This window comes from Enoplosus armatus, chromosome 18 (genome assembly GCF_043641665.1).
Source record: "Enoplosus armatus isolate fEnoArm2 chromosome 18, fEnoArm2.hap1, whole genome shotgun sequence".
NCBI classification, from domain to species: domain Eukaryota; kingdom Metazoa; phylum Chordata; class Actinopteri; order Centrarchiformes; family Enoplosidae; genus Enoplosus; species Enoplosus armatus.
The window spans coordinates 7,189,599-7,204,093 of NC_092197.1; positions in this window are offsets into that span (position 1 = coordinate 7,189,599).

Genomic DNA, 14,495 nt, shown 5'->3' on the forward strand with positions numbered 1-14,495 from the left:
CCTGATCCCCCCCCCCGCCACACACACACACCCTCCCCCACCTCCTCCCACTCCCCTCCAAAATCAGAGGAGCTCATTTCATCTACACAGTGAACGGATGAGGGCTGCCGTGAAAACAAGGGCACTTGGGCGCGGGTCAATGAATTGCTGAGGTAACGCGGTGATGTGATGTGTGCCTGGGCTGCTAAGGGCTTGTTTGAGTATCCTGGCTGGTACCTTCTCTTCTCTTATTACAGGACAGGACAGGCAGTGTGTGACCCATGTACCTCGGAGACACTTAAGACTCTGGTACGGTTTCAGTCGGTGATGTGATATGGACGTGCTTGCCTGCCTGCCAACTGACATTCAGGCTGTTGTGATATGTGCCAGATAGACTACAGGAAGGAGTTGAGGACACGGTGAAAGGCTTTACCTCTGATTTACAGTTTGCTAAATGTGAATTCTTGGAAGTACCAGAATATTAAGTGTCAGCCGACACAGCTTATGAGAAAACCTTTACAGAATAGTTTGACATTTGGGGAAATACACTTACTCGTTTTCTTGGCGAGAGTAAGATCTATACCACTCTCATACCTGTCCGTTAAATATCAGCCAGCAGGTGGTTAGCTTTGCTTAGCACAAAGACTGGAAGCAGGGGCAAACAGCTAGCCTGGCCCTGTTTAACCTTTGCTGAGAGATAAATAAGACTAAAGGTGTGTTCACATAGAAAGCAAAGCTCACACCGTCTCAACCTCACATCATTCGCGCAAATTTGACAGCTGAACAGTTTGTGTTTATTCGCCTCTAACAGACAATGTACCAACTGCACAGACGTTAGCTGTAAGCTAGCTAGCAACTGATGAACCGAGTATCTTTGGGGGTGTCCCTGTGCGTTTGTGTTCAACTCAGCTTCCTATTTCTGTTATTTCCCTCCAGGGTCTCTCCTTTTTCCGCTCGTCTCTGTATGTTTATGAAGGAGATTCATGAAGCTCCAGGATACTTGTGACTTTGGGCTGGCTGTTTCCCCCTGCTTCCAGTCTTTATGCTAAGCTAAGCTAATCGGCTGCTGGCCGTAGCTTCGCATTTAGTGTACAGGTACAAGAGTGGTTTCGATTTTCTCATCAAAGTCTCACCAAGAAAGTGAACATCTTGAAGACTTATTTTTCCTCTCACAACCCCAACTTAGATTATTTAGATCTAATTAATTAATTAGTTAGATTATTAACATTTAAATACTTTGTAGACCCTCAGGTGGGACCTTTCTGGTGGTTACAATGAATATGATGAACTTGTTGTTCTATGTTATTGTTTTTCCTTGTTGGTTTATCAAATAATATGTTACTTTAGAAGTGTTCACAAGCTGTAGGGGAACTGTTTGTAAACTCCTTTTAGAAAAGCCCTGTATAAATAGACTAAAATGTATTACTGTTTTATTATTATAGTATGACTAAGCAGGTGTTGCTGTCATGATAGCAACCTCTTAACATCTTTCTCTTTGTTTGTAGTTCCCCTCGAATGGCCTGTGGACTGAAAAGCAGAGGTGTGTCATTGGACTTAAGGGGGCTTTAAGTGGCACTAGGTGGGAATCTGGTGAGACTGCTCTGATTAATAATGCAACAGTGTCTGAAGAGGCAACACAATCTCCTCATACAACTGGACCTTTCTGGAATGACACAAAAAAAAGACTCCAAAACTCTTGTATTGCACTTGTTTTATGTATTGAGATGGATTTTAAAGTTTTAAAATGTTTGCTACAATTACAGACATTAAAGATCCCATAAGGGTTTGTTTTAATGACTTTGGTGATCCCCTGACTTTTTCTCTGGCACCACAAGCAGGTTGACCTTTTTGTTTTAATTGAAATGTCTCATCTCAACTATATAACAGATTGGCCGGATATTTGGTACAGACATTCATGTTCCCCACAGTGTGAATTATAAAAACTTTGGTGATTGTCTGACCTTTCATCTAGCAGCGTCATGGGGTCGGAATTTCAATATGTTCCACAGAAATTTCCAGTTTCAGCTGTACTTTAGTTTAGTGCTAATTAGCAAATGTTAGCATGCTAATACCCTAATACACTGTGACTGCTAAACATCAAAATTTTAGCATTGTCGCTGTGAGCCTGTTAGCATGCTGATTGCTGTAAGAACAGTCTCACAGAGGCGCAAGCGTGGTTATAGACTCTTAGTATTTGTTACTTAACATTGGCAGTCACACTATTAACAAACTGACCACCGCTGACTCCAGCAACAAGTCTACAAGAAACATTTACATAATCTATCTGATAAAAATCACCTGATAGTGTATATCAAAAGCTGAAAAGTGTATGCATTAACTGCTGCTGTCATTACCTTCAACAGATGGAGGTCTCAGGTAGAAGAGTGTCAGGTGAGGCCAGGAATTCGATTTTTGTCATGCACACTGAATTAAGCCAGTCATTACTTGTGTACCCACATGTGTATCGTATCACCTACAGCACAGTCAGCCAAAACTCTTAGTGTAGTGTAGCTCATCACCATGTAACATGAGACGCAACAGAAAGTCTCTTTTCCAGTATTTGCTTAAATAAACTTAAATGCATCACCTGCTTCAATCTAATTTCTCCATCAGACTAATCTCATGTAAAAACTGAAGTTTCTCTGCCCCGCCACTTTGGCTCCTCTAACACAAAGGCAGTTGCATGAAACACCGGATGTCAATTCAGACAGCTTCAAGATTTACTTTAGCCTATTGAAATTGACTTTATATACAAAAACTAATTTTATTCAGATTTCTTTCTTGAGATTAAAGAGAACCAGGGAATGAGACATTGTGGATGCAGCACTGGAGGGAGAAGGACACCAAAAGCATACATCTATGAACAATATCTCCTGTTTAAACTGCCATAATTTAGGGCATTCTGGATGTGTTTAGCCAGATGAAAGTCTGGTGTGATATGCTCCCCAATGAGGTACCTATGCAATGAACTATTTCTGATTAAATTCAACTGCTACCCATCCTCAAGCTACTCGAGTCGAGGGTGGCATTCTCAAAACACACAACCTGCAACCTGTAGTCTGATACCCTCACCCCTGTCACAAGAGGCCAGCCAATCAGCAACATAATCTTTCTCACCATTTTCTAATAAATGTCAATTAAATCCTGTTTGCAACTGACACAAAATACCCACTGAGGCTTAGTGTATCCTCTTTCATTTAAATCCAAATTATCATACGTCATCTCTGCTAAATGCGTATGGAGCTGGAGCCATAGATGTCTAATATCACCGGCTTACAAACGAGAGTCCATCCATCCTTTGGCTTACAGACAGTTCATCATCAATGGCTGGGGCTTTACCTCCTGTGGCTGGCAATGGGCATCAGCTCAGCTTCATGCAGCCAAAGCCGGCTGCTGCTCCCAGAGGTTGGAAGCCAATACTAAACAACAGAGCTTTCATTTTCAATGAGCTATTACGCAACAACATCTGGGCAAGGGACCTTGCGAGACCGGCCCATCTTTTTTATAAATCAGTGGTGATTACATCAACACCAGCTAGCCCATCCCTCTCCCCGCTATGGGATCAAAACGCGAAGGGCATTCCTATTTACTTTGTTGATCCAGAGCCAGAAACAGGAATTTCTTTCACCCACCTCCCCCCTCTCTCGTTTTTTATTTGCTAATGACGTTGAAATCGGGAATCATTTTGTATTCTCAGTAATCATGAACATCTGGTGTACGCCATCTGGCCATGTTGTTGTCTGATGGGCTTGACCATGATTATTAGTCAAAAAAAGAGACACATAAATGTACAAGCTGGTTTAGGCTGAGCTATTTTTTGCAAGATTAGTGATGTACGAATAGTTCCAAGCACAGGAGGTGGGGGTGTTATATGAATGAATACTTTTTGTACTTTTGTTTGGTGGTTTGGACATTAAAAAGAAAAAAAGAACAGGCTTGTTTGGCAGCTGAAATAAATGAGGCAATGCTTTGATGTGTCTCAGAATATTATCTAGTGTTGACTTTCAGAACCTCAGAGATATATTTTCTGGGACAACAAAAGCCCATATATCTCGACCACAACCACTTACAAATACAACCCTATATTCACATACTGTAGGGTCGGGACAGAGAGATGATGACACAGGAGAAAGGGAAGGGCAGGATGTGTTGGTGAAGGACCTAGTTAAGCTTCTTGTGAGCTTAAAATACCAAACAAAGTAGGGCTGTATCATACAGTATAACCCTGACACCTGGGACAATGCACGTATAGCACAGACCCACAAACAGTATGCCACACACTAACATGCATGCATTCACACACATACGTGTACACTCAACTGTCAAGTAGCCCACAACACCTGCCAAGCTGTGTCTGCAAGGTAATAATCACAGGCCAAAATAGCTGTGCATCAACCTTTTTCATAATTTATATTCCTTTACATCCACACTCACTCAGTTTTATTACTTCTCCACTGTCTCTGTGGGTACACTACATGATCCATGATTCTGACAAGCTGAGATTCGTAAACATAAACATAAATTAGCAAAAATCTATATATCGTGTGTGCGGACCTCATGACATCTCTGACGGAGAAGAGGCAATAGAGTACTGCAATGCAGTCTGTGTACGTGCAATCATACAGTACCTGTACAGTATGTGTGACAAACAGACAGAGAACATACAGTATATTGTATGAATACATGCTGCCTCTGAAATAAGCACATATCACAGGATCTCAGAATGAGGACCTACAGTATATGCATGCAGTATAAAACAGTTTACTCCAATTGCAATTAATTCAACTAGCCTTGAAAGGGCACTTTAATGTGACCAGAATATACTTTGATGTTAGTAGCAGTGATGGTCTGAGTATTAGAATATTCCCACTAAAAAGAAAAATGTCTGCTGGCCTGAATATGCATTGTTTGTAAAATATATAAGGCTAATGACTCACTGAAAAGCTGAAAAGGCTGAAAAATATTTGTCTCAGCGAGCATCAGTGCAGAACGTACAAGTGGCTGCTGCATTGGGCCATTAGCCTGAATAGCAGGAAAGATCAGAATCAGAATCAGAATTAGAAATACTTTATTGATCCCCGGGGGGGAAATTGTACAGATGGGCTTGAGTGTACTGTTGATATAGTACCAGCACTACTGCATGTGTGTGTGTGTGTGTGTGTGTGTATAAAGCAGGCATGTGCTTGAAAACATGTTGAATGTGAATGTGGTTGGAGAAATGTACAGTAGGTCCAACAAATTTGATGGCAATTCTGCATCAGTATTTATTAGCAGTTTTTTTAGAGACTGTCTTTCAAATGCTGCACCAGTGTTTACTCTGGATTTAGAGAAAATAGACCAAACGCAGACTGCACTGTAGGTAGTTCAGGGGGCTGAAATATATCAAAGGCACAAACCTTCCACTTTATTACTCCAGATCTGATAATGTATGTTGATATCCATGAACATACCATTTATTAACCTGACCTACATAAAAGTCCTTGTGTACAGTTGTGCTGACATCAAAGACTTGAAGATTATATTTTAAGCAGGGCCTGTGATTTATCTCTAGTTTCTTGGTTAACTGCAATATTAATCATGCAGCGAACTGCGCTTTGTTCATAATCTAAAACCTGCAAATGCAACCAACTCTTGTTTGTGTTCAACAAGATAAAGAAAAAACACAGTGAAGAATTCTCACATTGCATGATTGGGGATTTTATTTGCGTTTACAGCGTAGGTGCAGTTTTTAAGCATTTGGTCTCTACAGATCAAATATGCAAATTTATACCACAGCAAACACTTTAGGGTCATACAGACAAACACTAGATTAGTCTAAATATAAATGATAAAAAATACAACATGCATAAAGCATTTGTTTAAGGACAATAATCCCAGAGATTTAGTCCAAGCTCAGATGGATTGTCCTTTCTTTGCACTTGAGGTGTCTGTGATCAAATCTTATCCTGCAGTACCGGTGTGAGTGTTGTGGGTTCTGTTCTAGTATTACACACACAGTGTCAGGTGCCCTAGATGCACTTGTAAACACATCCCAGTTCGCAGACAGAGAGATGTGGCACTGTGAAACTTGAGAGCTTCTGCCCACCTTTCCAGGAGAATCGTGACTGATTCTAGCTTGTTCAGCTTGCACACAAATGTCTCCCAGTTTACACACAATGAAACCTAGAAGACAGACTTAAACAGCAAAGCATCATGTAAATGTGTAGTTTTATACTTGCATTAACGCTGAAATGCCACACTGTATGTATAGTAGATAGTAAGAGCTACTGATAATAAGAGATACACAGATGCCAAATGTGCAAATACACAAAACGTTTACACAATCAGCACACACACACACACACACACACACACACAAAGGTCCAGCAGTGTCAGTGGAGACAGTAAGTGCTAACTAGGAAACACTTGTGCCCATTGGCAACGGCAAAGTCTCCCTCATTCATCATTAAAAAGTGGATTTACAGTGCTGTAACTATCATGTTTGTGTTATCAGGTACACTACAACATTATTAATCAAAATGGTCGACATGTGCATACGTGGAACATATTTCTCCAATCATATGGAAATTCAAAATTACTCATTTACTACAGTTTAGATATTGTAGTTAATATTTGCACCTATGTTCAGAAACATCTTTATCCCGCCTACTGGGATGTATTTTATGATTTACAACTTGTGAAACAATGTGAAAGCAGTCGCTCATAGTGATGAACTACAGAGAATTATCAAATTTATTTATATAAAGTTTCACTTCGTTGTTTAGCTATCCGGGTGCAACTTCACTGTTTTGGTTCACTCTCACAGCGTCGTCAGCTGTTCAGGGAAAAAGCTCTAAAAACCTGCTGTCCACGACCTGCGCCAAAAAGACATAGTTAGCAGCTATAGAGCCAGATATTTCCCCTAGGAGTTGGTAGAGACCAAAAACAGAGATAAAAGAGAGTGAATATTGGACTTTTATTCACCAGGTGGCCAGAAACACGACTTCAAATGAATGCCAATGTTGCTGCGCATCTGTTGGGTGTGTAAACAAGCAACTGTTTGCTGACAAGTTTGCCAACTTAAAAGATGATATGTCAGTGTTCACAAAAGTGAACAAAAAATCAGTTATTGCAGGATTAACTATAAATACCTCACCACATAATGCCCATATGTTAGTCTGATGGAGTTACAGTACCTTCCTGATGAATATAACTATCTGATCTGGTAATCAACTGCAGCCTCTATTGTATACACATCATTATCCTTAAACTGACCTTTCCAGAATACAGAATATACACAAGATACAGAATATGACTTTACCTTATAACCTTATCATTATTATTATAAGATGCCAATGATATGGAGTCAGATGATTCAGTTTCTATATCTACTTTACAGGGGGCGATATTATGTTTAGATAAATGCATTTATCTTAAGGAACCTGCCATATAAAGAAGCAGCTGAACAACTATTTTCATTGACACTGACTGTAAGAGAAGTTGTAACATGTAGAAAACTGTGTTCAAAATTAGCATGAATTATCAGTGATAAGGAGTATCAAATCTACTTCTCTCCTCGAAAAACCCAGAATCACCATGAAGCACATTTATAGCGAAACATTTACAAGCAAAAAGAGAATTGCATAATGAGATGACACAAGGGGAATGGTACACAGCTGACCTCCCGGGGTTAGGATGCTGGCAGAGAAGAAGAAGGGAGGGCGGGTGGAACTGGCTGCATTTGGACTGGTAGCTGCACCAGCTGTTCACCACGTGTAACACTGGCAATGTTATTAGTGTGACGACGAAGTCAGATAATACACAGAGACAGGCTTTTTTGGTTTGTTGCATAAGGGATTTTGGTTAGCCACAAAAAGAAGGAAAGATGTAGAACTGGAAGTCCAAAAGAAAGCAGCAAGCGAAGGCAGACAGCAAATGAATGGAAGTGCTTGTGAAAAAAGTGAGTTGTGTGTGATGTTTATCCACACATAAAGTATGTACGAATGTGTGCATGTGTGTATGTTGCAAGCCGATATGCCTGGCTGACACACTGCTTTCAATTAAGGCAATGTTTGGGCTTATCAATCATGTTATAGCTCGCTCCCTGTGTGGCGGCTGCTCAGTCACATGTCCCAGACAGCTGCTGTGTTTACTCTTGCTGCAGCTCTGCAGAACATTACGTTGGGTTTATGGCGAGTTTTCATCATCGCATTTTGCCTTGGGATCCAAATGTATGGCGGTAAATGCACATATCTGTGGGACTCAGGCAGAATACACAGCAAGAGACACGTGCCACTTTGTTATTTATTATTATATATTAGTGAGACTTCAGACTGGCCTTCTCGTGCATTGAGTAACGAGGACGGGGAAGAGGAAGGAACTCACTGCCCTGATGTCCATAAAGGTGGAGAGTTGAGAGCAATCCATCAGTGACTGTATATTCTGGCTCTGGAACCTCATTTTCTTGAAAGCCTCACGGTTTTAACATCAGTCAACGGCTGGACGCTGCCAGCTTCCCGCAACCGCCGACTCTGAATTACAGCGTCAGTTTGTATCCACTCAGCTGCAGCCTCTTTGTATTACTTGATGGCTTTTTGTCAGTGGGGTTACAGCTGCAGAGCCAAAGGTTTTTTCACATGTGATGCATGACTGTGGAATGTAAATAGGTGGACTGACACTGAGTCATCCGTAGTCTGTCCCGGCAAAGAAGACTTATTACAAGCTTGGAAGAGAGAGCAACGGATGGCAGAAAAAGGGAACATCCACTATCCTGCATACTATCCACTATATTCTATATTATGTGTATGTGAATGTACTTATATTGAATGTACTTATTATATTGTACTTGATTTGATTTTTCACTTTTCAAACTGTTGCCTCACCACTTCTTCATAAAAAAAAAAGCAACAAAATAAAATAACAGTGATCCGTGATTAATAATGCAAATTTCAACACAAACTGTAGGGCAGTTAACATCATAATTAACACAATTTTGGCCCAAAACCTGTAGACTTGTAAGTGACCATCCCTAAAGAGAGCAACAGCTACTCACATAACACATAACAGGTCCTCATTAGTGAGTTCAGACTCCCCCGCTTAAAGCCAGGCAGATTAATTATCAACATGGCAAATTGCTTTATACCAGTGAAAAGATCAGAGCGATTTCCATATCCCATCAAATGCTGTAACACAGAATGACAGCTCTGTTGCCGAGCCAAGAGAGAAGTTTAAAGTTTGAAGCAGTTACAGAGTGAGACACTTTATGAGTCACGCATTGAAAACACTCACGGATGCTATTCTGTAAAAGTGGGTTTTTAAAACATAAGAGATATGAGTAGACTATCTGGTCTTAGTTAAGTTAAAAGTCTTGCTTCTGAATTAAAAATGAACAGAAACCTGGCTGAATTTCCTAAAATAATTTGTAATTACTTCCAGGAGCTCCAGAACATTTGACAAAAATTGTAATTTAGTCTCGTACAAAGTTGGAGGAGTATTTATGATGTTAACACTGGGGCCACAATGCGTCATAGGATGGCTGTAGAATATCTTCAGACACTGAATCTGTGAGAACATTCACACTTTTCTATGGCGTACTGAGCAGGTGGGGGTTGTAGTGAATGACATGATGGGAGAGAATAGATACCATAATCTATTTTCTGCGCACAAAAACTGAAAGTATTAGTAAGAGAAGGATTAACAAGGTGATCCATTGTCTTGAAAAATAAAACTTACAGCACATAATGGGCGCTGGAATCCTCTTTCTCGCTATCTGACAGTTTGGCTCTGGTTTTGTCTGCCAACTCCTGAGATAAATATCCAAGTCTTCTTTTGCTTCTACTATCTTCACCAACCACTTGTTTACTTTGGCTCTCTGCCATTTTGTGCTGTCCAGGTAGTGTATAATCAGCTTGTATGAGCTTGAGGGCTGAGAGTTACTACCCACAGTTTTATGAACAGTGTTTTGGTTTGCCAGGAACCAATATTTATCCTGTGACCTCTCAGTTAGGGGGAGGCGACAACATCTCTAGAAGCAGCTGGGAGTGGTATTCTTTCAGAGTGCTGCAATAATTCTACCAAATACAATTTGGATTCTTTGAGGTCAGATATTTTTTTCTGCCTGCTGCAGTGATAACCCCACATTATGTGTTGATGATTCTACATCACCAACACAGGAAGTGATAATTACCAACAATACAGTCACATATGATAAATGTTACACACACTTTGGCGGCACTTTGGAGACCATCGCACAATCTCCTAATGCAGGAGGTAATGAAGCTCTCCAGATAATTGCATTAGACTGAATTATTGTTGATGATATCCTATTATTTAAAATGCTGTCATCACTACCACGTTCAACAGACTAAAGTCTTTCCTCTCTCTCTCTCTCTCTCTCTTTACATACTCTTACATTAATCCTAGCTGTATTTTTTGGTGGTTATTACTGGATTTGTGTAACAAGTTGTAAGTCAAGTCAAATACATTTACATACATACAGATACAGAACATTGTGATACTTAAATAGGCTATTTATTTTTTTGCTGTAGGCTAAACGTACTGTATCCTGACCTGGACCTATCTCTCTCAGCTCATCAGCCACCTCACATCCTGCTGCCTGCTTCTCCAGTTCCATCTCATTGGCTCATTAATCTGCTTATACGTGTAACCAGCTAAAGATATTAATAGCTATCAGAGCGCATGGTCTTAACAGTCTATAGTGGTGAAACATTACGTTAAAGCAGCAGCTGACTAGTATTTAGCCATGCTAGCTGCATGGCTCTGGATGGTTATGTCGGACTGTTGGTCGGTCCACCACTTTGGTCCGGACTGAAACGTCTCAACAATTATGGGATGGATTACCAAGACATTTTGTACAGACTTTCATGTCCCCCTCAGGACTGTAGAAAATACCTTTGGTGACCCCTTGACTTTTCTTCTAGCGCCATCTCCAGTTCTAAATTTGTTTGTCCAATACTTTGGTTTATGACCAAATATCTGCAAAACTACTAACATTCACGTCAACCTCAGTTTTTTAAGTAAACTTTTTATTTGAAACTAGAGCACTGTGCAGTGTATCAGTGATGTAGGACAGTTTCCACTGACGCTCTATCAGTGCTTGTATCGTTTTAAGATAATCATGTGATATAGGAACCTTAATTTCTTAAACAATTTTTAATCTTATATAAAGATCCGTCAACATCCGATGTATTGAGTGGAGGGTTAAGACATTGTCCAGATCTAAAGAAGTACGTAGATAGTTAAAAACCGTCTCTCTGGTGCACACCATGACAGAACGAGCCACTAAAAACAGGGCCAGCATTAGGCACTAGCAAATTACGCTCAACTAATAATGAGACATAACAGATGAGATAAATCCACCCAAAGAGAACATGGATTAAAATGCAGTAAAAACAAGATTACGTCAGTAAATCTAACCTCCAACCTGTTAAAGTCTCAATATTTTAGAAGAATGAGACAAGCAGGAAAATACAACAGAATAACAACTGTTTGTCCTCTGGGGAAATAAGGGTTGCTGGAGATGAGGCAGAAGAGGAGCTCTGACACCTCGAGCTAACACATCCAGCTAACAGAGTCGTGCTGAGGAGTTGTTGGTTAAATGTTGGGTCTACTGATGTCAAGCCTGATGAGCTAAGTGACTCATTAGTGATTGATTCATTAGCTTGGGATCGAACTGGGGCACCTTGCCATTGTGGGCTTCTTAATTATTCATAATGAGGAGCTCATAGGACTTAAACCTGGATTTAAGGCTTTGTCCTGAGCTTCGTTTGGTTTTAATGAATGCTGAAAAGATAGAGATGCGATGTTAACCACAATCACTTTACGTCACTATAGAAAATGACATATTCCATATAGTTGTAAGACTCGGATGAAAACAGCAACCTTGTGGTCACAACTTCACCTCTCTAACCTCCGTTAGGCCACATTAGAGAAAACTGTCTCCACAGAATTTATCTTCTTATCATCACAATCAAGTCATTAAATCAGATAAATCACTCACAAAGACATGACATGTTTAATCAGAGTTGGATGTTTAAAATGGACACCGCACTCTTTAAAAACTTGATTCCCAATGGTCAATTAAACATTAAGATATCCTGATAGTGTGGCTGTGACTCACTCTCTGATCCTGGCAGACAGGGAACACAATAAATATTACATTGGCTTCGACTGCTACAGCAATCTGAACCAATGAAATACGTCAGTAACAGATTTTGTATCATGTTAAAAAACAAAATAAAGATGTCTTAGATGCTGAAACTGGAGTAATTTGTACTTCTGCAGTATGTGAACCTATGAACAACAGACAACTTATTTGCTGTATTGTATCTGAATGCAGGCTGCGTTTCTCTTCACCGGGTGGGACATGAAATAAAATGAGTTAGTTGTTGAAATATGACTGGAAAGTTAATTCAAGTCGCATTTCAATAAAACTGCGGCACTTGTACCAGGTACAACATCTTGTTCGCTCTACTACTGATGCAGTTCATCATCAATACAAGGCAAGCAAAGACATTTTTGCCAAGTGCCAAAACAAACACATTCAGGTCTGTGATTCAGGTTCCAACAAAAGCCCTATGTGTAGAATATATTCATATATTAACTTTGATTGACAAGATTAAGGCCTTTATTTGTATTACAGTGGCGTTGGGGTTAAAAAAGTCCAGGTAACACCCATTTTTATCAAACGCTGAGCTGTTATATGCTGAAGCCTTGTTAATATAACGTAACAGAGAGCCTGGTCTAACATGCAGATAAAGAGACCCATAATAAAGCAATTAAGCTGAAGACAATGAGGAAACAGACAGCCCACGTGAGACACTCAAATCAATAACTCTTTCTCAAACAACTTGTGTGATTCTTAATTATCTGTGAGCATTTCTCCGCTCTGTGTCTGTCTTGAGTTGGCAATATTACACACAGTTAATAGTGGACATTGTGACATGTCATAGCAGGAAAAGCTGCAGCAGGGCCCTGGAACTGGGTAAAATGTTGTTATTACTGATAGGTACGACGGCCAAATGTAAAGTAATCCTTTAATAATTATACAGCACGCAATCATGTATTACGCTAAAGGATAAGGCTGACGTTATATATCTTTTGTTTACATTATGAATAAATCCCATGAAGAGATGAAAACGATCACTGAATTCATCCTGGTCCGACATCAGGGACTTTCCTGTCACGAGTCTGAGACTGAGGCTTCTTCATGAGGATTTGCAGACCCTAAACATAATCATTGGACTGGTGGAGCTTGTTGGGGACAGCTTGGGATTAAACGCTGCCTGACTGAAAGGCTGAATTCAAGGCGAGAAATGTCAGAGATTAAAAGGCTGTCACTGTGAAATGCCCTTGACTCCACCTTGACCACCTCTGAGCTGGACACCTTCACCCTTATCACGCCACTCTGATCTCCTCGCTGTTAATGCATTTCACTGGGGTTCGTTCACTCCTGAGACATCTTTTGCTTTAATCTAATCTAAAAGTCCATTGATTGTATATTCAGGATTTGCCATGCATATTTCAATGCTTCCCCTTTGTTTACCCTTTTTGCATGTGAAATGTATAATCAAGGTGAGGGCGCCGTATGTGGTGAAGCTGCAGGGAACCTCTTTCTTTTGGGAGATTTAACCTTGCTGAGGTGCTGAGGCAGCAGACCAAAACACCAGGAAGCCGTACCGCCATGACAGAAATATATAGAGCTGAGTGAGGGGTTGGGGTTTAGGGAAGACAGATGAAGAAGAGGTAACAGGAGCATAAAAAGGGTTGGAAGAGTGGAGGGCGGAAGTGTCAAATATGGGTTGAGAGGAACAGTCGACAGGGAGGCTCAGTGTTTGGACAGGAAAAAGGGGGATAAGGCAGAAGATGGATGAGGGAAGAGGTGACGTCACAGGTTACGTATTTATGCCGAGTTCCTCAGAACACCCTTCACTTCATTTCCCCAGCCTTGGACCAGGAACACATCGTATCCTCTTACCCTAAAACGTTCTGAATTCATTTAAAGTAATTCCCTCCGCTCGTTCCCTGCCCCAAATGCAGACAGTACACACACACATACAAGCATGTACACACACAGATGCACACTTGTCTGTCTGCAACTGGCTGTGCTGTCTGGGAGCTAGAGTACTTCAGATCAACCATGGATTACTATGGGATTTTCCCAACAGCCTCTAAAATCTCTGGCTTTCAACGTTCAGGCGATTTGACTTTTTGGAGCCATAATTAACGTTTAGATTCCTCTCATACTCAGCCAGCCATGACGTAGCCACCGTTTGACTCCGGGGGTTTCAACTAGCTCATAGCATGGCAGACATGTATACGCAACATTTCAGACATGATAAGGTTGAAAAGCTGAACCACAGATCGTTTATGTACCCTAAAAACGGAAAAGTCACACTATCAAAATAAAATCCACCAGTTATCAGTACATATAGATGTCATGACAAGAAATCCCTCTTTTATATATTGTCAGACAATGACAATGACATAAAAATAAGAAACTTAATGAGACAGAAACT